At 38.2% G+C, this 21,947-nt stretch overlaps 1 protein-coding gene across 1 annotated transcript in view; it reads left to right on the forward strand.

Moving 5' to 3' along the window:
- The window catches only part of LOC140168894 (GTPase IMAP family member 9-like), a 119,518-nt gene that overhangs the window by 2,332 nt on the left and 95,239 nt on the right, over nt 1-21,947 (forward strand). The gene's annotated exons all lie outside the window — the stretch shown is intronic.

A 21,947-nucleotide genomic window follows, 5' to 3' on the forward strand; every position in this document is an offset into this window, starting at 1 on the left:
ACCAATCTTGATACAATACATGGTAGACATTCTGGCGTAATTTTTGACTTACTAATATTCACACAAATACTTTTTGTGTATCGGGTTATTTCCGATCAGTTTTAAAAAAAACGATTGGAAATAACCCGATAATTGTTGAATTTCCTTGAAAAGTAACATGTAGGGTGATCACAACACCTCCACAGCCTATGTCACTGACATCAACAGTCTGAAAATCAGGTGCAGTAAGTACTGGTGAACTCATGAGTATTGATTTGACTTTGTGAAAAGCATTTTCGCACTGTTCTGACCAAATGACTTTTGCATCTTTCTTCAAAAAATCAGTCAAAGGACTTGCTATCTCTGAAAAGTTTGGACAGAACTTTCTATAATAGCCAACTATTCCTAGAAATCTCATGAGTGCCTTCTTGTTTACAGGTGTGGGGGTATTTCTCAATTGCTTCAACTTTGGCTTTGATAGGTTTCACCTGAGCTTGACCTACAACATATCATACGTATGTGACTGGCATGGCAAAACTCACTTTTTACCAGATTGACTGTCAATTGTACTTCAGACAGCTTCTTAAACAATTGATAGAGTTGTTCCATGTGTTGTTCCCAAGTTTGACTGTAAACAATCAAATCATCTACATACGCTTCACATCCCTCTATGTCTGCCGCCACATTTTTGGTTCACCGTTCTCTGGAAAGTGGCCGGCGCGTTTTTCAAACCGAATGGCATAACTTTGTATTGGTAAAGACCAAATGGTGCACAAAAAGCAGAAATCTCTTTGGCACGGTCTGTGAGTGGAACCTGCCAGTACCCTTTCAATAGATCAAATTTGCTAACAAATTTTGCATTTCCAATTCTGTCTTGGAATAGAGTACGAGTCTGTCTTTGAATGAACATTTGCAGCTCTCATGTCTGCGACCAATCGGTATGAACAATCAGGCTTGGGAACAAGAATACACGGTGATCTCCATTCACTACTACTTGGTTCTATGATATCATTGTCTAGCATATAATTAATCTCATTTTTGAGATGTTCTATTTTCAATGGATTGACTCTGTAAGGATGCTGCTTGATTGGTTTTGTATCACCAACATCTACATCATGAAATGCAGCATTTGTTCTACTTGGCGTATCAGGAAATATATTGTCAAATTTGTGAATCAAATTTGCAATTTGACTTTGTTGATCTTGAGAAAGATGACCTAACTTTGAGTCCAAATTAGTGAGCACATCAGAATTGTTCAATTTTACATTATACTCTTTGTGCTCCAGCTCTTTATCCTGGTCAAATGTGACATCAGAATTGTCATCTTTACTATTGTCTACATTGGCAATTTTGTCTACATCATCAGCATGTTTTACTGTACACACAGGTTTTGGAATGCCACTGCCACTTCTTTCAACATACTCTTTGAGCATATTTATGTGGCATAACTGCCTGCTCTTGTGTCTACCAGGAGTCTTGATAAAATAATCTCCTTCACCCACTTTTGACTCTACTTCACATGGGCCAAGATATCTGGCTTGTAATGGGTGTCCTGGAATTGGAAACAGTACTGACCTTTGTCACCTGGTTTGAACACTCTCTGTTTAGCATGTTTGTCATACCATTGTTTCATTTTGGCCTGACACTCTTTCAAGTTTTCTTTTGCGATATCAGTTACTCTGTTAAGCCTATGCTTAAAATTGGAGACATAATCCAATAAATTGATATCTGATTTCTCATTGAGCCACTTTCCTTTCAACAACTTTAAGGGCCCGCGTACTGTGTGTCCAAACACTAACTCAAAAGGACTAAATCCTAAAGTTTTCTGAACAGCTTCCCTAGCAGCAAACATCAACAAGTGTATTCCCTCATCCAGTCCCTCTGAAATTCCAAACAGTATGTCCTTATCATGTTTTTCAAATTTTGATGGTACCTTTCTAGTGCACCTTGTGATTCTGGATGGTAAGCACTTGAGGTATACTGTTCTATACCTAATTGATACATGACCTGCTGAAATACTCCAGATGTAAAGTTTGATCCTTGATCTGACTGTATGGACTTGGGGAGCCCCACAAATGTAAAGAACTTGGTTAAAGCTTTCACTATAGTCACTGCTTTAATATTTCTCAAGGGTATGGCTTCAGGAAAGCGTGCTGACGTGTATGGCAAGCCAAGGGGTCCAAAAGCGTGGAACTGCTACGCGTAGCTTCTTTCTCGTTACGTGCAGCTTATTAACCAATCAGATTCGCGGTTTTAAACACGTGGCGCTGATGTAAACATCCTCTCTCACAAATATTACGTTGTTAAATTTTGTGAATGAAAATATCTGTAGTATATCAGCAAAAAATGGTATAGGTGCTATTAAAGTAATATCTGAACAGAATGATGATTGTTCTATATTTAGGGGTATCATTTTCTTCGGAAGGGAACCCAAATATAGGGGTCATACTTTTGGAAAGAAAAATAAGGGAGGGGTCATAAATTGATAATGACAAAATGTAGGAGTCACAAGATAGTGTGTTTATTGTATTCAAAAGACTGATTTCAATACAATTTTAGCCTGTCTAGGGGGTAAGGTGTATCGGTGGTGGGAGTCGGGGGTCATAACATTTTTGATGCCGAAATAGTGAGGGCCGCAATTTTATTGACGCCGACTTTTTGTAAATTTAGGACACCCCCCCCCCTTCCGAAAAAAATGATGACTCATTTTATTCTCTCCATATTTACACAGTGGCATGTGATATCGCTTTCCCTGCAATATCTTTACACAGCGCTTTACCATGTTTACATCAGTAATAGTTGTTGTTTGACCTTCATATCCCCTGCACCGCTAATACAGCCCGAGTATAAAGTTACTTGCTATTAAAAGTGTAAACTTGGAAACACTAAATAAATATGCTTTGTGTCATTTAAGCCAGGCATTAGCAACATGTTCTCTTGACACGTGCTGTGATTTGGCCTCCTTACCAACTCGTTATCTATGCTAATTCCGTAAATTAATTACAAGATAATAATTGTGAAAGAGGATACCTAGCACTATACTACGCGCAGCTTACGACCCAACCACGTGATTAAATTTGACTATTTTGATTGGTCAAACAGCTGCTCGTAACGAGAAAGAAGCTACGCGTAGCAGTTCCACGCTTTTGGACCCCTTGGCTTGCCATAGACGTGCACATAATTGTCAGAAGGTATTGCAACCTGGCTTAGTCTTTGGTAGGGGGCCTACTCAATAATAACTGCTACTAAATGGTTCATCAAAGGCTGGAATTGGCTTCAATGGAGCAGGAGGTATTTTCTGATTTGAGATCCCAACTACTTGGCATGTGTGACAAGTTTTGCAATATTCAGAAACATCTTTTCTGAGAGTGGGCCACCAGAAATGTCTCAGAATTCTTTCATGAATTTTCTTAACACCGAAATGCCCTGCCATTGGACTATCATGTGCAATGTTAATATCTTCAGTGTGCATTGACTATATAAAATAATTCTGGTTCGTAATTCCTTTCTTTGAAGGAATTGGACTGTAAGCATGTTATCTAGCTAGCCCATATCAACACTATAAACTGATGAGAGCAATACATTTGGTATGTATTTCGAAAAGATTTGATCAACAATTTGAAATTTCATTAAAGGATATTAGAGCTTGGAGGAACAAAAACCCGTTATTAATATTGTTACACCGTACAAACGAGAGATACTACGACTCCCGATTTCGAACAGCTTTGACAGCCGCACAGGTGTTGAGTCGGGGAAGACAGAAACGTGAGTGGGATGATTTTCTACCTTAACCGGCGCAATGATGCATCATTGAATATTAGGTCGAGAATAATAAAAGTCCAAAACTATAATTATTTTGATTCTTTCTCTTTAATAAAGATTGAACCGCCGTTCTAACTACTATACAATTAAAGAATTATGATATAATAATATCTTTGCCCAAACACGCGCGTCTCTTTCCACTTCAAACGAGCTAAATATTCACCGTAGACAGATTTATCGTATATTTCCCGACACGTTCATTCCAGCGAAGTCTCGAAAATGGTCAAGCTGAAGCTGGCGAGTAGCGTGTCTGATACTTACAGCGATGATATCGAACCATTTCATCATCGCCATGACGAAATGAGGGGTTTGGAATGTACACGTAACGACTTCCCGCCGTCCCGTTTATCGACGTGGACGTAACGCAAGAGGGGAACGAACGCGTCCCCTACGATCTGATCGTTGACGTGTAGAGAGAGTACAAGCCCCCGTTTAAACCCATGGGTAAATCTGCTTCGGTAGTTTCATCGATCAGGGTGTCTCTATCTGTAAACCCGTGCATGTACATGCGGATTTAATTCGATCTTAAGGCGTTATTTTGGAGTTTCACTTTGACCTTTCGAGTGTTTTTATTCAAGGTCATTTTTACGTTCGTCTTACCGAGATCGTCCATGAGTTCGTTGATGGTCAGGAATTACTCTTTTAGGTGTTCTCCCGTCCTATCTCCGCTGTAGAGTACGTTGTTGAAAGGTCCGACAATGTTGTAGAATGAGTGGCGAAAAGAAATTTCGGTCAAAGCGACTTCCCAAGCACCGGCTAGGTCGAGAGGTTTGAATAACTTGGTGGTGAAATCGTTTAAAGTATTGTCGAGTAAAGTATTGTAGAGTGACCTAACCTTTTCCAGTGTCGACCGCCATGATCGGGTGTTAATAAGGGGTGACGCGTCGATATAATGCCAAGCTAGTTTTATGCGGAATAATCATCCAGATCCACTACCCAACTGTTAAACTTGTCGCATGTCGGGCCAATCTAACCATTTGACGAAGTATTCGGTAACACCTTGACGCTTTCTCTTTCATTTTACTTTATCCACCTTAAATAGACCGTCTTTGTCCTTGGTGACTTTCTGAATCTCTCAAATGCAAAACGGCCCTCGGATCTCTTCGTCGTTGAAATCTTTCAAGGCGTACCCCGGTTCCTTCTTATCGATCCTTTTCACCACCACGAACAGTTCTTTGGACCACCTTTCATAAAAGGATGTTTTTCGACGGAAATTCTGATTAGCCTCGAGGTAATTCGAGGATTTTGATTTTCTCAAACGTTTAAATTTTCCGAAGAGATGATACTCCGACGTATTCGTTCTCGTAAAGTATCCAAAGATTCGGCTTTTTGAAGTACGTTTTTAAACGTACTTCAAAAATCTTTCCATGATAGCGGCATTGGTGTCGGGATTGTGAGTGGTTGAAGATTCCAGTTTCCACGGTTTCGTCGGGGGTTTGTTCGATTCCTTCCTCCGTCTTCTAGACGAATCAGCCTCTCGATCGTCGTGTCTTAACGTAATGTTCAAAGGGTCCTTATTGCGACGATTGTAAAATGGACATAGTTTTGGAAATTCCCCAGGAAGTAAATGTGACAGAATGGTCTATTAATAGATTGCGTGTATAAAAGGTGAAGATATGGAGTTTGGTTTCACAGAATGTCATGGGAGATTGTAAAACTCCACATGTGTGTGATGCAGTGTTGTAGGTTGGTCTCGAGATCTCGAGACCAACTAAGCCTGGTCTTGGTCTCGGTCTCGGTCTCGGACCTGCTGGTCTCGGTCTCGGTCCTCCTGGTCTCGATCCGAGACCAGCTTTGAGACCAGTAAAATACAACCATTCTGGTCATTTGACAGTCCTTTATAATTCTGCTCAAACAGTTTTCATAAATTAAATCATTAAAGATTAACTAAATCTCCAATTAACTTCCGCATTCTTACCTCAAGATCTACTCAATTATTTATAATTAGGCCTAATTATTAATTGTTCGAAATATCGTATAATTTCATCATAAACAAACTCTATCTCCATCTCCAGAATCCTAGATTATATTTACAGGTCCATTAAAATCTGTTTAAATCAACACATCATATTTCATTGCATTTGCCCAAATAATCATATAGGTACACCATTCAAAAAGTAGCAACATTACAGTTATTCCAAGCAAACACAGAAACCCTTCTTAGTTTTCTTCATAACATTTCAAAGGACTCAAGAGGTTATCAAATAATGTTAAAATGTCTACTCTAGACGCTAGGAAAGTTGGCAAAACATTTATTTAATAACGTTTGGCAAAAAATATTTAACAAACAGTATTTTTATAGTATTTTTGATAATCGTTATTTTAAAATCTTTCCTAAAGTCCATATTATAGACCTTAAGGTATTAAAGTGTTGAACAAATTTTAGGGAAAAATGCTCTGAAACACATTTGGCCTCAAAATTATATATGAATAATTTTGAAATGAATTTATTATAAGTGGATTTATTATCGTTTTTAAAAGGAACATTTGTATTTTCCGAGGATCTATTTTCTTTTTTTACAAATTCCATTCATAGCGGATCATCAAGCTCTATATGACTGTGTATTTTTTTCTAGCTTTTGGGCACATATATTTAATTTTTTGCCCGTTTTGCTTGGGTACAAAAACAAGTAAAAAGGGTTGTTTTTCAGCATTGGGCAAGTACAGCTCTGTACCTGTTTAGGGTGTCAAAAACGCCAAAAATCATGAAAAAGGTATACTTTTCCAAGCAAAATACTTGCTGTGATGGTCTTCCTGCTTCAAAAAAGAAGTACATTTTAACCAGTTTACATAGCCAATAATTGAGCTATTTTTAATACAGCAACGAAGGAGATTTCGAGTACACAAATGTGCTCTTCCTCATCGAAGGATTAAAGTTCTTCTGGCGAATCGCTGGAGTTTGCTGGGTTTATGAAAATCACACATCTGTCAAATACAGCGGAGCAGTGTTAAAGAATCCTGTTACCTGGAGAAAGAGTGATTGGTGAAAGAAACACCATTTTTGGAGAAAGCAGCACAAGGAGATATATATTTGGAGAAAGCAGCGCAAGGAGATATATTTTTGGAGAAAGCAGCGCAAGAATATAAGTGATTGGAGAAAACAGCATCATTTTCGTGTGAGGATTTCATACGCAAGGATATTTATAAACGCAAGTGTACATTGGACTTCTCTGATTTTCGCAGGGCAAGTGAATAAGGATATATACATCAGTCGTCCAAAACATTGCAAGAACTCTAGGATCACCAACAAGAAGATCGCTGGTTAAGTACTGATAGAATAAAATTGTGATTGTGTGATTTTACTGTATATGCAATTGTTGTTATATGTACAAATAATATTTAACTTTCAATTAAAGACTCAGATTTTGTTAGCTTAGGCCTAATCAAACAGTGAATTTGTGTTGTGCATTAGGTGATTTTGGCCTTGAGTCAAGTACGACTCGTAACACAACAATATTTTATTTTGCTTCATATTACAGCTATAATATACAAGATACGTTAACACCCTTAAACTCCTACTGTCTACTTTTTAAAAACTATTTCCCCTCACTCTAGTCACTACTTTAATCAGTCTACCGCCAGGAACAGAAAACACTTTCCCCAAAATATATAATCCGTGAAAGAAAAAAAATACTAATGAAAAATGTGTTAATATACGATTCTAACATGCAAGGCCTACCAAAATCAAAGTATCAACAGTTACTAAATGAAAAATCAGGCGTGATGGCAAACATGTGTCTCTAATGCATCATTGTAAAAGTAACAAAAGCACATCTCAAAACACATCGTATTATTAAATCAAAAATCAGGCGTGGTGGCCCCCCTCAGCGCTGGCCAGAATTCATAATGCACGCAAATGACAATTAAACCTAAGTATGCATCGGCTTATATTATTACTTTGGTAAACAACCAAGTAATGAACGCTTTACTAAACGAAATTCTGGGCATAGGTCCCTCTTGGCGCAGGCCAGATATTCATAATACATGCAAATGACACACGTGAGTGTGCATCTGCATGCATTATTACTATTTTAATATTACAACATCTATAAACAAAATGTATGACAATTGACATTTTTTAGATGACAAAAATGGATAACAGAATCGTATTTTCGTGGGGCAAGGTCAGTGCTTTGATCAAAAATGTGATTTTGGTTTAGCATTATGGACTTCATAAAGTACATAATGAAAGTACACAGTGTTCATCAATGGTGTGAGATCCTTTTTATTTTGTATAATAATGATCTTCCTAACTATGATTTTAGTGTTCAAGTCAGCATGTACGCTGATGATACAGCAATATTTTATTCGTCTAGTTTTATCAATTTTATGCTTATTGGAACTCCTCTAAAACTTGCTTCCTTATCTGATCAAAAACGTAATATCAATATCAAGGGTACTAGTATCAAATAGTTAATCATTGTTAACACTTAGGTGTTGTAGCAGATGAAAAACTACTCTGGAGCAATCATATTGTACTTGCAAGGAAAAAGGGTCTTAACAGGATTGTACTATTTAAGGAAATTGCATGTGTAATCTCTACACACACTCAATCAATACTGTATAGACGATTATTGCTCCTCATATCACTTTGATTATTGAAATGTTGTTCGGGAGATGCAATACATTTCTCAACAATAAGCTTCAGGTTTTGCAAAACAGAGCAACAACAATGATAACTGGTATAAACGGTTGGTAGGACGAGGGTTAGAAGTCAAAAACATATTATAAGTGGTGTCAGTTAAAAAAGTTTCAACTGTAATTGATTCCAAAATACATTGTGGAACGTATAGAAATAATAATGGAAACTCCCTGTCCGACCTCGATAAACATTACCCACATTGTATCGAGTATAAACAATAACGAAAGCAAAACATTTTCAAGAGACATGTGCGTGGGTATTAGGGTGAATCTGAAAAAAAAATGAAAGTTAGATTTTTTAATGGGCTACCCTCTCATTTGGAACATTATGGTTAAAAAACATCGCATCAATATAGGTTTTGAACCAATTTTAGCGGTCCCTACCGGACTTTAAAATTTTGTGTGTGAAGTCAATGTGATTTGTGAGGTGAATTTTTTTCTCTTTGCTTTCACTTTCAAAAAGTCAAATTCTTTTTTATAATCATGGATATCTGTCAGAATAAAGTTAAAGATTCGTAAAAAACCCACAAAACTGAAAATCCTTGTTGGAGGAGTGCAGCTTTTAAACACATGTGCTTTTATTCCTGTTTATCTGAATTATTCATTACTATAAATATTCCGTTCATCACTAACAGAGGCTTGCACACCTGAAACCATTTCATATTATTCAGTAAGTATACCACACAGAAGTAAACACGTTATGTAATATTTCTCCAGGTACTAAGTATATTCATCTTATTAGAACCGAGGCTGACCTCTTTACTATTATAAAGAGTTGAAAACACAGACCTTTTGTCAACTGAATGTGCCCATGATGATAAGGATAATGAACTGAGTGCAATGCATTTGTCAAGATAATCGCACGCGCCGTGGAGTTATTGCATTAAGCTCGAGAGCCGATGGGCTCGAGAGCTAAATGCATCCCAATCCGCTATTTTAAAAAGGTAACCACACTTCCCTAGAATGTGCAATAAATTAGCATTAAAATTTTTCTTACTTTAGCAGCATTCTAGAAACACTTGGCGTATGGCGAAAAAGAGGAGTAACTAGACATGTACATAACTGTGGTCTAAGACCACGAACACAGCCGTTGTGTGACCTTTAATGACCTTTAATTTTTGACCCCAAAATAAATCTCTGAACATCCCATTGACATTGGCTAATGTCAATGCATGTGTGCACGTGGCATCACTCTGCAATACGTTATTTGTGCCCGAAGAGGCATTTTGCAGGAATTTCGATTTAGACCGGAAGTGACCCCTTAATAACCTTTGGCCCCAAATAAAAAATACCACGCATACACTGGGTTACATCAATTCATAAATAAACATACCGTTACTGTGCTATGTTTTTCTTGGTTAATAAACGTGTTTGAAGGTATTTCGTTTTATACCGGAAGTGACCCCTTAATGACATTTGACCCCAAAGCTGTGTGCACCCCATAGACACTGCGTAATAACAATGCATAAATGCAAGTGGCGTCACTGTCCTACGTAATTTGTGGGAGCTGAAGCATTTTAAAGGTATTTCGCTTTATACCGGAAGTGACCCCTTAATGACCTTTGACCCCAAATATGTGAGGACCCCATAGACACTGGGTACTAACAATGCATGTGTGCAAGTGGCATCACTCTCCTATGTAATTTGTGGGAGAAGAAGCATTTTAAAGGTACTTCGGTTTTTTCCGGAAGTGACCCCTTAATGACATTTGACCCCAAATTAAAAAACACCACATATACATAGGATAACCACAATTCATTTATGAACATACCGTTACTGTCCTATGTTTTTCTTAGCAAATAGAAATTTTTGAAGGTTTTTCGTTTTATACCGGAAATGACCCCTTAATGACCTTTGACCCCAAATCTGTGAGTACCCCATAGACACTGGGTATTAACAATGCATGTGTGCAAGTGGCATCACTCTCTTATGTAATCTGTGGGAGAAGAAGCATTTTAAAGGTATTTCGTTTTTTTTTTCCGGAAGTGACCACTTAATGACCTTTGACCTCAAATTAAATAATACCACATATACATTGGATAACCACAATTCATTTATGAACATACCGTTACTGTCCTATGTTTTTCTTAGCAAATAGAAATTTTTGAAGGTTGTTCGTTTTATACCGGAAATGACCCCTTAATGACCTTTGACCCCAAATCTGTGAGGACCCCATAGACACTGGGTAATAGCAATGCATGTGTGCAAGTGGCGTGACTGTGTAACGTAATCTGTGGGAGAAGAAGCATTTTGAGTTAAAATCACGTTTTTTACCCCTATCACCCCTACGTGACGTTTGACCTCACAAGTTTCATGTGACATGTATGGGCATGGTCAGTGATAGTTGTGAACAAGTTGGGTCAAAATCGGTGAAAGCATGTCAGTGCTAGAGCAAATATAAAGATCGACAGAAGAAAGAAGAAGAACTAGACTTAGCTGTGGTCTAAGACCACGAACACAGCCGTGTTGTAACCCCCCAATGACCTTTGACCCCAAAATATATGAAAACCCCATAGACATTGGCTAATGTCAATGCATGGGTGCACGTGGCATCACTTTGCTATGTTATTTGTGGCAGAAGGGGCATTTTGAAGGTTTTTCGTCTCAGGCCGGAAGTGACCCCTTAATGACCTTTGACCCGAAATAAAAAATACCACATATGAATTGGGTAACCACAATTCATGTGTGAACATACCGTTACTGTCCTATGTTTTCTTAGCAAATAAAATTTTTGAAGGTTGTTCGTTTTATACCGGAAGTGACCCCTTAATGACCTTTGACCCCAAATCTGTGAGGACCCCATAGACACTGGGTAATAACAATTCATGTGTGCAAGTGGTGTCACTGTCCTACGTAATTTGTGGGAGAAGAAGCATTTTAAAGGTATTTCGTTTTATACCGGAAGTGGCCCTTAATGACCTTTGACCCTAAATTAAAAAATACCACATATACACAGGGTAACTATAATTTATGTGTGAACATACCGTTACTGTCCTATGTTTTTCTTAGCAAATAAAAAAATTTGAAGTTTTTTCGTTTTATACCGGAAGTGACCCCTTAATGACCTTTGACCCCAAATCTGTGAGGACCCCATAGACACAAGATAATAACAATGCATGTGTGCAAGCGGTGTCACTGTCCTACGTAATCTGTGAGAGAAGAAGCATTTTGAGTTTAAATCACGTTTTTGACCCCTATGACCCCTGCGTGACCTTTGACCCCACGAGTTTCATGTGACATGTAGGGGCATGGTCAATGATGGTTGTGACCAAGTTAGGTTAAAATCGGTGTAAGCATGTAAGTGCTAGAGCAAATGTAGTGGTCGGCAGAAAGAAGAACTAGACTTAGCTGTGGTCTAAGACCACGAACACAGCCGTGTTTTGACCCCTAATGACCTTTAACCCCAAAATATATGACAACGCCCATAGACATTGGCTAATGTCAATGCATGGGTGCACGTGGCACAACTTTGCTATGTTATTTGTGGCAGAAGGGGCATTTTGAAGATTTTTCGTCTCAGACCGGAAGTGACCCCTTAATGACCTTTGACCCCAAATAAAAAAAAATACCATGTATGAATTGGGTAAACACAATTCATGTGTGAACATACCGTTACTGTCCTATGTTTTTCTTAGCAAATAAAAATTTTTGAAGGTTTTTCGTTATATACCGGAAGTGACCCCTTAATGACCTTTGACCCCAAATCTGTGAGGACCCCATAGACACTGGGTAATAACAATTCATGTGTGCAAGTGGTGTCACTGTCCTACGTAATTTGTGGGAGAAGAAGCATTTTAAAGGTATTTCGTTTTATACCAGTAGTGGCCCCTTAATGACCTTTGACACTAAATAAAAAAATACCACATATACACAGGGTAACTACAATTTATGTGTGAACATATCTTAACTGTCCTATGTTTTTCTTAGCAAATAAACAATTTTGAAGTTTTTTCGTTTTATACCGGAAGTGACCCCTTAATGACCTTTGACCCCAAATCTGTGAGGACCCCATAGACACTGGATAATAACAATGCGTGTGTGCATGTGGTGTCACTGTCCTACGTAATCTGTGAGAGAAGAAGCATTTTGAGTTGAAATCACGTTTTTGACCCCTATGACCCCTGCGTGACCTTTGACCCCACGAGTTTCTTATGACATGTAGGGGCTTGGTCAATGATGGTTGTGACCAAGTTAGGTCAAAATCGGTGAAAGCATGTAAGTGCTAGAGCAAATGTAGTGGTCGGCAGAAAGAAGAAGAAGAAAGAAAGAACCTGTAAGAAAAAAGACACAGCCGTGACGTAACGAGATCTGATTGGTTGCGGTCACCTGCGACCGCGAGCACAGCCACCAGGCGGTTTTGTTGATAACCGGAAGTGATCCCTTAATAACCTTTGACCCCGCAAAATATTACATACTGCTCAGGATGTCATAAGGAATATTCCTGGTGAATTCCAGCTTAATCGGAACTTATACATGGATTTTGATTTTTTTTAAATTTATGATTGACCTTTTGACCCCCTTAATGACCTTTGACCTCAATGAAAAAAAAACCTTATGTACACCAACAAAATGTATTGTTCCAATTTTATTTAAAAAATTCTACTATGTTTAGTTATTGAGATAAAAATTCTTAAAAATATTTAACTAAAAACAGGAAGTGACCCCTTAATGACCTTTGACCCCCAAAATAAAAATACCATGCACACATCAGGTAAATGTAATTCATGTATGATGATTATGTTACTCTGGTCTGTTTACATTTTGAGATAAAATTTTTTTAAACATTTTTGATAATTTTGGTTTTTGACCGGAAGTAACCCCTTAATGACCTTTGACTCCAAAAACCGTAGGCATCCTAAAGACCCTGGCTAGTAGCGATGCATATGTGCTAATGGCGACTCTCTGCTATGTAATTTGTAAAGACAGTGATTTTTTGAATATTTTTACAAATTTTCATACTTTTACCGGAAGTGACCCCTTAATGACCTTTGATCCCAATTCTGTGAAGGACTTTTAGACACTGGTGATAGGCGATGCATGTGTGCAAGTGACGTCATAGTGCTATGTAAAATGTGGAAGAAGAAGCATTTTTAGTGAAAATCACGTTTTTGGCCACTGACCGGAAGTGAATAACCTTTGACCGGAAATGATCATGTGACAGTTGTGGCACCACTCAATGGTCCTAGTGACCAACTTTGATCAACATGGCTGAACGCATGTGGCTACGATGGCTGATTAACATGATGTTGACAGAAGAAGAAAGAAGAACGCGGTAAAAAGAATGCACAGCGCCGATGGCGGATGTGCAAGAAAGAAAGAAAGAAAGAAAGAAGAAGAAAGAACCTGTAAGAAAAAAGACACAGCCGTGACTAACGTCACGGCTGTGTAACTATAGGCCAGTAAATCTGGCATTTTCTAAGGAACTAATTGCAACAGAATTTTTTTCACCACAATGCATTTCCTTGAGGTCCCCAAAGTACCATACTAAAAGTCCCAAAATATCCAAGTATGGGAAAGGTGCCTTATTTGCATAAATCCAAAATGGCCGCCAAAATTTCAGAAAAATCTAGATTTTGATATATCTTCACTTCTAAATGGCCCATTACAATGGCTTAACATTCTAGGAAGGGGGTTTTGGACTCAACAAATATCACGAGCTAGGTTAAAAATTTATTTCATAAACAGATCATCGTTATATTTTCAAAATGGCCGCCAAAATGTAAATTTTCTATCTTTTTACACATGTAACACATCATTTTGAATGATAGAATAGCAATATTCTACTTGAAACATTTTTTTTCACCACAACACATTAATGTAAGGTCTATTGACACCAGACTAAAAGTCCCAAAGTATCCAAGTATAGAAAAGATGCCTAATTTGCATAAATCCAAGATGGCTGCCTGTCAAAATTCAGAAAATGTCAACTTTGACTTTATATCTTCACTTCTAAATGACCTAACACAATGATTAAGGTCTTATGGAATAGGTTAGAAAATGATTACACAAATGGATCATGAACAGCTCCACAATATTCAAGTATTGCAAAAGGTGCCTAATTTGCATAAATCCAAAATGGCCACCTGCCAAAATCAATAAAAAATATAAACTTTGAAATATGTTTACTTCCTAATGACCATGATGACCAGTATGATGGTTTGATTTTCAAGGATGTATATAATTATGATACTTGTTTTTATAAACCTGTAGAATGTAGAATTCTCCTGCATTTCTCAGAAAGCAGTGTGAGCACTGAGCAGTATGGGGAAAGAATAATGCCAAGAGCACTGCTAGAATTGTGTAAAATGCAATACATTAAAAGTTTTGACTTGAAAAGAAAAAAGCCTACTTATGTGATGTGAAGCAATTTCATTACGAAATATTCATATTTCATGGCAGCGATCATCTGAAAATCGTTTTCTGACTTAATATGTCTCCCAAGACATTCCTTGAATCCACAAACTACATTATATAAAGTTCAGCTATGAAACTATTAATGGGTGACAGTGTTGACATACCTACCTACCTACCAGTCTGCATCGTGCATTTCTGCACCTGCTGCCTTACGTAGGAAAAACTTCCACATGACCCGTAGCAATTTCAGCTTCTTCCACAGGCCACCTGGTGCCAAGTATATCCAAGTCCCTTTGAATAACACTCTTCCAAGTTGTCCTAGGGCGTCCAGACCTTCTCTTTCCATGGGGTGGGATTCCAGAAGTAGAGCTTTCTTGGGACGGATGCGACTCTCATCCATTATGTGCAGATGGCCAAACCACTGTAAGCAGCGCTTTCTTATGATAGTAGTGAGTTTCTGTTGTTTCGTCACTGAGGATCTTATGAAGTCGTTGGTGATATGCTGGGTCCATTTGATGCGGAGAATTTTCCTTTGGCATCTCCTTATCCCCATTCTCTTTGTGTTTTCTCGGTTCGCCTTTACAAATTATCAGCAACCATTCTTTGATGTTGTCGCCACCATCCTTGAAAAGTGAGGGACCCGGTGTTTTGTTTTGTTTGAGCAGGCTTGTCAAGTTCTTCTCTGGTTAGTGGTTCCATATCAATGTTAATTTCTTCGCAAGGATTGAACTTTGAGAAGTTTAATAACTCACTAGGCTCTTCAGCGTTGAGCAGGTCTTCAAAAGATTCAGCCCATCTCTGCAGTCGAGCAGCCTCATCCTTTGACATCTCGTATCGGTGAGGCCTTTCTGCTGGTTTTACCTATATATGAGAACATTCTTCAGCTGGTAGACTTCTTTCTCTCCCTCTCTCTCTCTCTCATGTTGTTTTTACTTGAGGCTACTTCCAAGTCATCAACGATCTTGCTCATCCAGGTCTTTTTGTCATTCTTTAGCAAATTCTGGTGTGCCTGTTGAGTTCACGGTAGCCACTACCCATTGCTGGTTTGACTACCTTTCTCTTGTCAATAAGCTCCTTGGTCTCGGTTGAGATCCAGTCTGCCTTCTTCTTCATTCTGAATCCAAGGTGTTCTACTGATGCTCTATTTACGGTATCAATAAATACATTCAACTCTTCATCAACATTAGTATTAGCATCTAGTTCAACCAATGCATGGAACCTTCCACCATTAAAACATGTCAAACATTACTCTCTAGCAGTTTACTGGTGTCATATTTTACGTGGATGGTAGTAATTACCAGGTAATGGTCACTTCCAACATCAGCTCTTCTGTACACTCTGACGTCTTTTAAGGAGTTTGCACCATTTCTGGTTGATTAAGGTATGGTCAATTTGGTTGACTGTCCTTCCAATAGACTAATTCCAAGTTAACGTATGGATTTTCTTGTGTGGGAAGAGTAACGATCCAACAATGAGATTGTGTTCTTTGTGATTGTGTAATTTTGGAAGCCATCTTGGGCACATTTATTGGATTTATGCAAATAAATCTTTTCCATACTTTACCATACTTTTCTATATACATTTGAAAACTTTTAGAATGTTGATCAGGGAACTCAAATACATTAAGCTGAAAGTTCCAAGTGTAGTTGTACATAGTGATATGTTTGTGTAAATAGGCCTATGGCCATTTTGAAAATATGCTAGTGATCATTCTCTATGGTCAGTTTATATCCTATTCCACAAGAATGGTTGTGTCCACAAACCCATTCCTAAAAAGTTAAATCATTTAGAAGTGAAGGTACGTCAAAATCTACATTATCTGAATTTTGGCAGGCGGCCATCTTGGATTTATGCAAATTAATCATCGTTTTTGATACTTGGATACTTTGGTACTTATTAGTATTCAAGGGTTCTCAAATAATTATTGTGGTAAAAAAACAATGTTGCAGTTGCATTAAGCTATTCTACAATACGAAATGATGTGTTTCCTGTGTAAAATACAGATAATTTATATTTGGCGGCCATTTTGAAAATAGGCTAATGATGCTGCCGTGTAAACATTTTGTAACATATCCCATTAGACTCGATGTGTCCAAAAACCCCTTTCTAGAATGTTAAATCATTGTAATAGGCCATCTAGAAGTGAAGTTATGTCAAAATTTAGATTTTTCTGAAATTTTAGCGGCCATTTTGGATTTATGCAAATTAGGCACCTTTCCCATACTTGGATATTTTGGGACTTTTAATATGGTACTTTGGGGACCTCAAGGATATGCATTGTGGTGAAAAAAATTATGTTGCAATTAGTTCCTTAGTTGGCCCCCAAAAGTGCTAGATTTACTGGGCTACTAGCTGTGGTCTAAGACCACGAACACAGCCGTGTTGTGACCCCTAATGACCTTTGACCCCAAAATATATGAAAACGTCCATAGACATTGGCTAATGTCAATGCATGGGTGCACGTGGCACCACTTTGCTACGTTATTTGTGGCAGGAGGGGCATTTTGAAGGTTTTTCATCTCAGACCGGAAGTGACCCCTTAATGACCTTTGACCCCAAATAAAAAATACCACAAATGAATTGTGTAACCACAATTCATGTGTGAACATACCGTTACTGTCCTATGTTTTTCATAGCAAACACAAATTTTTGAAGGTTTTTCGTTTTATACAGGAAGTGACCCCTTAATGATCTTTGACCCCAAATCTCTGAGGACCCCATTGACACTGGGTAATAACAATGCATGTGTGCAAGTGGTGTCACTGTCCTACGTAATTTGTGGGAGAAGAAGCATTTTAAAGGTATTTTGTTTTATACCGGAAGTGGCCCCTTAATGACCTTTGACCATAAATTTAAAAAATACCACATATACACAGGATAACTACAATTTATGTGAGAACATACCGTTACTGTCCTATGTTTTTCTTAGCAAATAAAACTTTTTGAAGGTTTTTCGTTTTATACCGGAAATGACCACTTAATGATCTTTGACTCCAAATCTGTGAGGACCCCATAGACACTGGATAATAACAATGTATGTGTGCATGTGGTGTCAATGTCCTACGTAATCTGTGAGAGAAGAAGCATTTTGAGTTGAAATCACGTTTTTGACCCCTATGACCCCTGCGTGACTTTTGACCCCACAAGTTTCATATGACATGTAGGGGCATGGTCAATGATGGTTGTGACCAAGTTAGGTCAAAATCGGTGTAAGCATGTAAGTGTTAGAGCAAATGTAGTGGTCGGCAGAAAGAAGAAGAAGAAGAAAGAACCTGTAAGAAAAAAGACAGCCGTTACACAGCCGTGACTAACGTCACTAGATATATTGCATCCTTGTAAGGCTGCGAAGTCTAGCCGTGACCTTGAAATGACATCTGATGACCTTGAAATGACATTCACCACATTTTGCATCATATCTACATAACATATACTAATTTTCATTCAAATTGAACAAACTTTGCAATTTGACCCCTTTTGGCCTTTGGTTGACCTCTGGTGACCTTGAAATGACCTCCAATATATTTTCAATCATATCAAGATCACATATACTAATTTTCATTTAAATTGGACAAACTTTAGAATTCGACCTCTTTTGACCTTTGGTTGACCTCTGGTGACCTTGAAATGACCTCCGATATATTTTGCATCATATGAAGATCACATATACTAATTTTCATTTAAATTGGACAACATTTGGAATTTTACTCTTTTCGACCCCCAAACAGACCCCTCCTCCATATTTAAGCCAAATGAGCATAATGCTAGAGCTCTTTTGGCATTATTCTGATGATCACAGCACTTAATATGCAGAAAATATTGTATTTTAAAGTGATTTTCAGTAATCAACCATTTTTGTCCCCTGTATGACCTTCAACTCAAAATCTGTGAGGACCCCATAAACACCAGCTAATGTCAATGAATATGTGTCAGTCGCATCTCCGTACCATATAATCTGTAGGAAAAGAAGCATTTTGAGGTATTTGGTTATGTACCGGAAATACCCCCTTAATGACCTTTGACCCCAAATCTGTGAGGACCCCATAGGCCCTAGTTATAGCCAAGGTCAATGTCCAAATCTCAATACTGTAACATGTAATCTGTAGGAGAAGAAGCATGTTTGGTAAAAATCACATTCTTAGCCAAAATTACTCATGCGTGACGTTTGACCCCAAATGGTTCATGTCAAATGTAAAAGCTGGGGTAGTGGAGCTATTGCACAAGTTTGGTCATAATCGGTCAAATAATGAAGGAGCTAGAGCAAATTATATCAAATGTTGACAGAAAGAAGAAAGACCTCGAAATGACCTCCAATCTATTTTGAATCATGTCATATACATATACTAATTTTCATTTAAATTGGACAGACTTTAGAATTTTACCCCTTTTGACCCCAAAACAGACCCCTCCTCCATGTTTAAGCCAAATCTGATTACAATCGTATATGAACATACTACTAGAGCCCTTTTGGCATTATTCTGATGATCACAGCACTTAATATGCAGAAAATATTAAATTTTAAAGTGATTGTCAGTAATCAACCATTTTTGTCCCCTGTATGACCTTGAACTCATAATCTGTGAGGACCCCATAGACACCAACTAATGTCAATGCATATGTGTCAGTCGCATCTCTGTACCATAGAATCTGTAGGAAAAGAAGCATTTTGAAGGTATTTGGTAATGTGCCGGAAATACCACCTTAATGACCTTTGACCCCAAATTTGTGAGGACCCTATAGCCCCCGGCTATAGCCAAGGTCAATGTCCAAATCTCAATACTGTACCAATACTGATGTTAGTCACGGCTGTGTAATTACAAGATGGCGCAGGCTGCGCGATCTTGTCCTGTCTTGCTTGGGATCTTTACACAGCCGTGACGTTAGTCACGGCTGTGTCTTTTTTCTTACAGGTTCTTTCTTCTTTCTTCTTTCTTTCTTCTTTCTGCCGACCACTTCATTTGCTCTAGCACTTACATGCTTACACCGATTTTGACCTTACTTGGTCACAACCATCATTGACCATGCCCCTACATGTCATATGAAACTCGTGGGGTCAAAGGTCACGCAGAGGTCATAGGGGTCAAAAACGTGATTTCAACTAAAAATGCTTCTTCTCTCACAGATTACGTAGGACAGTGACACCACTTGCACACATGCATTGTTATTATCCAATGTCTATAGGGTCCTCACAGATTTTGGGTCAAAGGTCATTAAGGGGTCACTTCCGGTATAAAACGAAAAACTTTCAAATTTTTTTATTTGCTAAGACAAACATAGGACAGTAACGGTATGTTCACACATAAATTGTAGTTATCCTGTGTATATGTGGTATTTTTATATTTAGGGTCAAAGGTCATTAAGGGGCCACTTCCGGTATAATACGAAATACGTTTAAAATGCTTCTTCTCCCACAAATTACGTAGGACAGTGACACCACTTGCACACATGCATTGTTATTACCCAGTGTCTATGGGGTCCTCACAGATTTGGGATCAAAGGTCATTAAGGGGTCACTTCCGGTATAAAACGAAAAACCTTCAAATTTTTTTATTTGCTAAGAAAAACATAGGACAGTAACGGTATGTTCACACATGAATTGTGGGTACCCAATTCATATGTGGTATTTTTTTATTTGGGGTCAAATGTCATTAAGGGGTCACTTCCGGTATAAAACGAAAAACCGTCAAATTGTTTTATTTGCTAAGAAAAACATTGGACAGTAACGGTATGTTCACACATGAATTGTGGTTACCCAATTCATATGTGGTATTTTTTTATTTTTTGTTTTTTTTTTTTTTGGGTTAACTGCCGGTCTGTGACGTATTATCTTCAAAATGCCCCTTCTTCCACAAGTAACATAGCAAAGTGGTGCCACATGCACCCATGCATTGACATTAGCCAATGTCTATGGCCGTTTTCATATATTTTGGGGTCAAAGGTCATTAGGGGTAACAACACGGCTGTGTTCGTGGGTTAGACCACAGCTTAGTCTAGTTCTTCTTCTTCTTCTTACAAGACGGCGCAGGCTGCGCCGTCTTGTTCTGTCTTGCTTGGGATCTTCTTTACACAGCCGTGACGTTAGTCACGGCTGTGTCTTTTTTCTTACAGGTTCTTTCTTCTTTCTTCTTTCTTCTGCCGACCACTACATTTGCTCTAGCACTTACATGCTTGTACCGATTTTGACCTAACTTGGTCACAACCATCATTGACCATGCCCCTACATGTCATATGAAATTCGTGGGGTCAAAGATCAAGCAGGGGTCATTGGGGTCAAAAACGTGATTTCAACTCAAAATGCTTCTTCTCTCACAGATTACGTAGGAGAGTGACACCACTTGCACACATGCATTGTTATTATCCAGTGTCTATGGGGTCCTCACAGATTTGGGGTCAAAGGTCATTAAGGGGTCACTTCCGGTACAAAACGAAAAACCTTCAAAAATTTTTATTTGCTAAGAAAAACATAGGACAGTAACGGTATGTTTACAAATAATTTGTAGTTACTCTCTGCATATGTGGTATTTTTTGATTTAGGGTCAAAGGTCATTAAGGGGCCACTTCCGGTATAAAACGAAATTCCTTTAAAATGCTTCTTCTCCCACAAATTACGTATGACAGTGACGCCACTTGCACACATGCACTGTTATTACCCAGTGTCTATGGGGTCCTCACAAATTTGGAATCAAAGGTCATTAAGGGGCCACTTTCGGTATAAAACAAAAAACCTTAACATTTTTTTAGTTGCTAAGAAAAACATTGGAGGGTGATAGTATATTCACACGTGAATTGTGTTTACCTATTGTACATGTGGTATTTTTTCATTTGGAGTCAAAGGTCATTAAGGGGTCACTTCCGGTCTGAGACTAAAAACCTTCAAAATGCCCCTTTCTGCCACAAATAACATAGCAAAGTGGTGCCACTTGCACCCATACATTGACATTAGCTAATGTCTATGGGCGTTTTATATATTTTGAGGTCAAAGGTCATTAAGGCGTCAAAACACGGCTGTGTTCGTGGTCTTAGACCACAGCTAAGTCTAGTTACACAGCCGTGACGTTAGTCACGGCTGTGTCTTTTTTCTTACAGGTTCTTTCTTTCTTCTTTCTTCTTTCTTCTTCTGTCAACCATTACATTTGCTCTAGCACTCACATGCT

This window comes from Amphiura filiformis, chromosome 14 (genome assembly GCF_039555335.1).
Source record: "Amphiura filiformis chromosome 14, Afil_fr2py, whole genome shotgun sequence".
Taxonomy (NCBI): domain Eukaryota; kingdom Metazoa; phylum Echinodermata; class Ophiuroidea; order Amphilepidida; family Amphiuridae; genus Amphiura; species Amphiura filiformis.